Here is a 7,524-nt window from a genome sequence, read left to right on the forward strand (position 1 = left end):
AACTCAGAATGCAACAGCAGACGAAATACCTATTTCTTTACTACACACAAGGGGCTAAACACAGAGGGGACAAACAAGGACAGACAAACGGATTAAGTCGATTACATCAACCCCAGTGCGTAACTAGCACTTATTTAATCGAAAGGATGAAAGGCAAAGTCGACCTCGGCAGAATTTGAACTCAGAATGTTACGGCAGACGAAATACTGCTAAGCATTTCGCCCGGCGTGCTTAACGGTTCTGCCAGCTCGCCGCCTTCAAAATAAGTACAAAAATTATAATCACTGTAAGTCTTTCACATAATAAAATTTACAAACATTATTATGAAAAAGTATCGTAAAATATTCATCATGATGAACGCATTCAAATAAAAATGTTTGAAACATCAGTTGATGAAGTCTACTGTTTAAGGGTTATTGAAATGACAAAAATTTTTAAAAAAGCGTTTACATCCACATAATTAATACTATTAGTAATACTTTCTTCGCCATCGTGTTGCATAAATTAAAAAAAACCCTCCATTATTCTATTAAATATGGTTAATTTCTCGTCTTTTCAATTCCAATAGTCTCTCCCCCACCCCTATGAGAGACACGTATTCAGTAAAGGACTGGGTGGTCGTCAACTTATGCATTAAAAATGAAGGACGACACTTTCAACACCTCTTATAAAGTTTTTGCAAGTCTTGTAAAGCTTAAAATATTCTTTTGTAGTCTTAAACCATCTTATAAGTATTTATTTTGCAATAAAATACTGTGGAGAGACTTTTTGAGCATCCTATATTATTAAGTAGTATAATGAAAACAAATTTAAGTACAGCAAATCGGGTAAAACGTCTCACCTCATTCAAACTCTACACGACATTAAAGGACCATGAGTAAATTTATTGCTCAACGAAAATGTAATCTCATCAATCCAACTAATAACAAATTGAGTATGGTCATCAAACATATCAATTAGGCTATGTAAACTAAAACGTCAGATACACAACAAACTTCTCTCAGTAGAATTGCATAATTGGTTTAATAGGACAGAAAGCAAGTCTAATTATATACACACCCAGTTCGATATCGTAGAATACTACCCATCCATTTGAAAAAGAAGAATAAAAAGCTTTTCCTGAAGTGATAGAATTCGGAAAAGCATACGACCATCATTGATACTGATATAAATATAATCGTGAAGCAAGGAAGTCGTTATTATTTTCTGACGGCTTTTTCATCAAGAAATGCCGAAACAAACAATCTGATGTATCAATGGGTAACGATGACAGGGCAGAGATATCCAATTTAGTCGAATTACACAAACAACCTATATTTAAATATAGGCGGCGAGCTGGCAGAAACGTCACCACGCTGGCCGACATGCGTAGCCGTATTTCGTCTGCCGTTACGTTCTGGGTTCAAATTCCGCCGAGGTCGACTTTGCCTTTCATCCTTTCGGGGTCGATAAATTAAGTACCAGTTACGCACTGGGGGTCGATGTAATCGACTTAATAATCCGTTTGTCTGTCCTTGTTTGTCCTCCCTGTGTTTAGCCCCTTGTGGGGAGTAAAGAAATATATATTTAAATATAGGATACAACCCGCCAACAGGAGCTGAAGGACTAGCCGTATTCTATAATATGAATGGACTAGCAGTATCGCCCGGCGTTGCTCAGGTTTGTAAGGGAAATAACTATAAAGCATTTTTAGAGAGTTATAGCCAAAAAATAGCAAAAAAATGGAAAAAAAATGATGGTAAATTTTTTTTTTGAGAGTAATAAAAGGTTGAGTTGCGTCCCCTAGACAGTCTGTGGTTTGTTTTTTTTTATTCTCGACCCCATGTCGAATTTATCGATTTTTTTCAGAACTGGGGGAACTTTTCAAAATTTTCGCTGCGTTAGTTTTGAATTATGACATTGGGCTATGTGTGTGTCAAGTTTCATCAGAATCGGTTGAAAGCCGTGGTCAGGGTGAGGGTACGAGAAAACAGACACACAGAAACACGCACAGACAAACTGCCGTTTATATAGAGAGAGATATACCTGGAAAAAGAATCCCTTAAAACTAATCAATATTTTTGAAGAAACTCAATGCAAAGTTCTCGTTCACAGTTATAAACGAAGGATAGTAAATAATCTTATAATAATTCTGCTAGTTCCTCCGTTATTTTGCCCGTCTGTAACGCTTCCACGTGATTAGTTGAAAGGGATGGGAGGGAGAGGGTATGGTAGGGAAGGGGAGTAAAGAGACAGGGGAGGGAGAAGTGGTGGTGAGTAAAATGTGTAATTATTTTCAGCTAAGTTTTGTTTCTCCGTTATTTAGCCCGTTTAGTTGATTAGTTTAGCGATTAGTTGAAGAGAAAGGCGAGGAGAGAAAGAAAAAGGAGAAAAAGAGGATAAGGCGAAGGGTGAGAGAGAAAGAGGGAGAATGCTGTGTATAAAGTCTATAAAATTGTGCATAAAGTATATGAAGTGTATGCATAAAGTACATTAAATAATCATTGTATTCCAATTTCCTTCACTTTTCAATGATTAGCAAATGAGCAATTATCTTTTGATACGGACACAACAGAGGCTACACTTTCAGGTCATTTGGCTAAAGTTTTCAGAAATGACCCAATAGGTTTGCCGTTTCATCAGTTTGGAACCCCTATCTTGCTCAGAACATTGACCTCCTGGAATCTGTTCAGAGACGTGCAACCAAACGCATACCCTCCATCAGACACCTACCATACTCTGAGCGCCTTGTTTCCCTGGGCATGGATTCACTGAAGCTCCGGCGTCTGGCGATGGACTTGGTAAACACCCACAAAGTTATCAACCACCTCACCAACAACAACACTGAACACCTTTTTGATCTCCATGTGTCTAACACACGTGGACATGCCTACAAAGTCAGAAAACAACACAGCTCCCATGACTTTCGGAAACATTTTTTCACGCTCTGAGTTGCTGAAGCATGGAACAAACTGCCTGCGTCAGTGGTTGACTGCCATGACACTGCATCCTTTAAGGCCCTCATGCTTTCCGAAATCCGCCGAAACTACACCTGATTATATATACACTTTAGATGAGTTGTAGTGCACCTGAGCACTGTACACAATCATTATTATTATTATTATTATTATTATTATTATTATTATTATTATTAATTCCGTGAAATATTCACGGGTCCTGCTGAGACTGTGAGACTTTGGAAAACTTGTTTGCCATCCAAAAGCACACAAAGACTGTTAACTCCACTTAAACATTTATTATTTGTTATTTGGCGTCAAAATTCTCGTCGCACCAACTGCGACCTGGTCACTGACATGATTCCACTGCAGTTGACACGCCGAAAAATTTTGACACCATATAATTAGTATTTCAGTGAAGTTAACCGCGATCGTTAAGATAATGTAGTTCTAGCCTTACTGTGCCTAGGAGAAAGATGTGGTGGCCACCACCGTTGGTATTACTTTTGATATGAGTTCTACTAACCAAAAATTATTATTATTATTATTACTATTATTATTATTATTATTATTATTATTATTATTATTATTGCTATTATTATTTCTTAGATACAGATTTTGAAAATTAGTGAAGTCTCAGACTTTTACAAGACTTGCAAAAACTTTATAAGAGGTGTTGAAAGTGTCGTCCTTCGTTTTTAATGCATAAGCTGACGAACACCCTGTCCTTTACTGAATACGTGTCTCTCATAGGGGTGGGGGAGAGACTGTTGGAATTGAAATGACGAGAAATTAACCATATTGGTGGACTTTTTAATTTATGCAACACGATGGCGAAGAAAGTATTACTAGTAGTATTAATTATGTGGATGTAAACGCTTTTTAAAAAATTTAAACAAAAATAAAAAAAAAAAAACAACAACTACAGCAATAACACTTGATCCTTGCCGGCCTTTGGCGATATGTATTCTTCACTCCGATGATGCCAACAATGGCGGCAGAGTGACCGCTGCTGCCTCACTCCACCTCAACCTCTTGGCTTCCGGTTCCCTTTCCGTCCGCATTTTTCCCGTGGACGTTAAACCACTAGATGTCTCTCATTGGTCATCGGTCAATTCCTCTTGACCACAAGGATGGACAACAGTCGTTATGGGATGGATGCTATCTTAACTAATTAATTCCGAACTAATTAACCAGAGGCAAATAACATGCGCACGAGCTTAAATACACACGCACAGACACCACCCTTTCGCCTTGAAAAAAAAAACCCACATCACCACCACCACCACCACCACCACAGCTGCCAAGAAAACGCTACCGCCACCAACGGCATCATCATCAGCAGCAGCCTACATTCAACATCTTCCAGCTTTTGGTTAAGCATTTAAAATTCTTCGTCGCTTCCTTCAATCCATGTCACTATCAGCACGATGATGATGATGATGATGATAATGATGTTTGTGGTCGTGATTATGCTGTTAATGATTGCGATGATGGTGGGGGTGTTGGTGTTGGTGGCGGTGGTAGTGATAACGAAGGCGATATCTCGATGGTTGATGAAGAATCTAAGTAGGGTAACAACATATCCTAAACCTTCCTCTCCTAGGCATCTAATATCCTCGACCAGAATTTTTTTTTTCTTAATTATCAGTGCCTAATTGAGATTTAAAAAACAAAATAAAATAAAAATCAAATTTCTCTAGAACACACACACACACACACACACACATACACACACACACACACACACACACACACACACACACACATATAAATGGTTATCCAGATGTTCAATGTCAGTTGTCTGGTGTAATTAATTGCTCCACCTCAGAGTAAGACAATGTTAACAGAGGCGAGCGGGACGCGGTGCACAGAGCGGCTAAAAATAACTCAACCAATCCAGATTTCCATCTCAGACCACCACCATCACCACCATCCTCCTCCTCCTCCTCATCATCATCATCACTTAACATCCGTTTTCCATGCTGTCATGGGTCGGGCGATTTGACAGGAGCTGGTGAGCCAGAGGACTGTGCCAAGCTCCAACGTCTGCTTTGGCATGGTTTCTTACAGCTGGACGCCCTTCCTAAAACAAATCGCTTCACAGAGTCTACTGGGTACTGGGTGTCTTTTAAGGGGCACCGGCATTAGTGAGGTCACAAAGTCACTTGCAAAGCAAGACCTCTGAACCGAACGAGGAGTAGTAGTGAGAGAAGTGATTTTGTGTCAGGTTATAAGAGGTTAAAGTATGAATTAAAGGACAGAAACAAGTGTTTTGTAGCAGAGACAATAACAAAAAAAAAAAAAAACCCCGTAAGTTATGGCCCCTAATCTTTGTAACTCTTTTTCTAGTAGTTAAAAAGAAAAAAAGAAAATAAGGGAAATTAAAATAATTCTTTGCCCTATAGGCACAAAGTCGGAAATTTTAGGGGAGGAGTCTAATCGATTACATCGACCCCAGTGCGCCACTGGTACTTATTTTATCGGTTCTTTTTGCTGAACTGCTAAGTTATGGGGACGGACGTAAACACACCAGCATCAGTTGTCAAGCGGTAGTGGGACACACAGACACACACACACACATACGACAGGCTTCTTTCAGTCGGCCCGAGGCTATAGTAGAAGACACTTGCCCAAGGTGCCACGTAGTGGGATTGAACCCGGAGCTAAGTGGTTGGGAAGCAAGCTACTTACCACACGTTTACATCTGATCTTAAAAAAAAACATCTAAAAAAGAAAGAAAGAAAATGATTTACAAAATTTTCTTAGTTCGAACAGCACCGTCTTCAGGCACGAGCACACAGGGCCACGCGGGTCTTGGGGCCCAATTCTGAGCATCGGGGGTCACACAGGTCTAGGGGCCCAATTCTGATGTATGTTGAAATTTGCATTGAATAAAAGCAATATAGGACACAGTGCAATGATTTGCCCTGAGAAGTCTCCCTTACTGCTAAGGCGGTCTTTAGTTCGATACTTCGGTGAGTATTTATCGAAAATATTTGCTATAAGTTAAATGAATTGCTTTGCGATTTTAACTTTGATCTCCAGAGTATCTAACTCGGGCAACGCCGGGTATTTCAGCTAGTGTGTGTGCGCGTGTGTAATGCGTAATCACTGAACATATGTGTAGATATATATGTATGTATGTCGTTATTCAGTTTATTTCAAGATTTCTTGCCAACAGAGAAATAACCGGTTTGTTCATTCGAATTTCAACATCAACAACAGGGTATTTTTATTTGTATGTATGTATGTATGTATGTATGTATGTATGTATGTATGTATGTATGTATGTATGTATGTATGTATGTATGTGTGTGTATGTATGTATGTATGTGTGTGTGTATGTATGTATGTATGTATGTATGTATGATCTTACCATCGCCAACACCTTGTTCCGTCTGCCAACACGCAACAAGACATCATGGATGCATCCACGCTCCAAACACTGGCATCTGATAGATTACGTCATCGTCAGGGCGAAAGACAGGCGGGACGTGAGACTGGTCAAAGCCATGTGCGGAGCTGACTGCTGGACGGACCATCGCCTCATCATCTCCAGGATGGATTTCTACATCCGACCTAAGAGAAGACCACAGGGTCAGAAAGTGACGAGGAAGCTTAACATCACGAAATTAGGGAACCAGCTGACTGCACAAGATCTCCAGTCACGTATGGACAGTAAGCTGTTGGACATTCGGAGTGACCAGTCCAGCATCGATGAGCAGTGGGAATCATTCAGGGACACGGTTCATTCCATCGCCCTTGAAACTCTGGGCCAAATTACGAGGAACCACCAGGACTGGTTCGACGAAAACGACCAGGAAATCCAAAAGCTCCTGGAAGAGAAACGCCGTCTGCTGCGGGCTCACCAAAATGACACCACCTGCACGGCAAAGAAGGCCGCTTTCAACAACATTCGCAGCACAGTCCAGGCTAAACTCCGCCTCATGCAAGATGCATGGTTAAGCGCCAAGGCGGATGAGATTCAGGGATACGCAGACAAACACGACACCAAGAAATTCTACGAGGCGCTGAAAGCTGTCTATGGACCGCAGTTCTCCTTTGGATCAACGCCCCTGCTCAGCTCAGATGGAACCTCACTCCTGACTAACAAGAGGCTGATCCTGGAGAGATGGGCGGAGCACTTCAACATCGTGCTCAACCGACCAGCCCAGATCAACGAGGAAGCCATCGCACGACTCCCCCAGGTGCCGACAAACCACGAGTTGGCTGTTCCCCCTGCAGTCGGGGAAGTGAGCAGAGCCATCAAAAAAATGTCCACCGGCAAAGCTCCAGGCTCTGACGCCATCCCTGCAGAGGTGTTCAAGTCGGGAGGCCCCACCATGATCAGTCAGCTCACCAACCTGTTTCAGTCGATGTGGGACAGGGAACAACTCCCTCAAGATTTCCGGGATGCAACAATCGTCCACATTTATAAGCGGAAAGGAGATCGGCAGTCCTGCGACAACCACCGAGGTATTTCCCTCTTGTCCATAGCAGGCAAGATCCTGGCCCGGGTCCTGCTTGACCGCCTTCTGGAACACTTGGAGCAAGGCCTTCTCCCTGAGAGCCAGTGTGGCTTCCG

Source organism: Octopus sinensis, linkage group LG23, assembly GCF_006345805.1.
Source record: "Octopus sinensis linkage group LG23, ASM634580v1, whole genome shotgun sequence".
In the NCBI taxonomy this organism is placed as follows: Eukaryota; Metazoa; Mollusca; class Cephalopoda; order Octopoda; family Octopodidae; genus Octopus; species Octopus sinensis.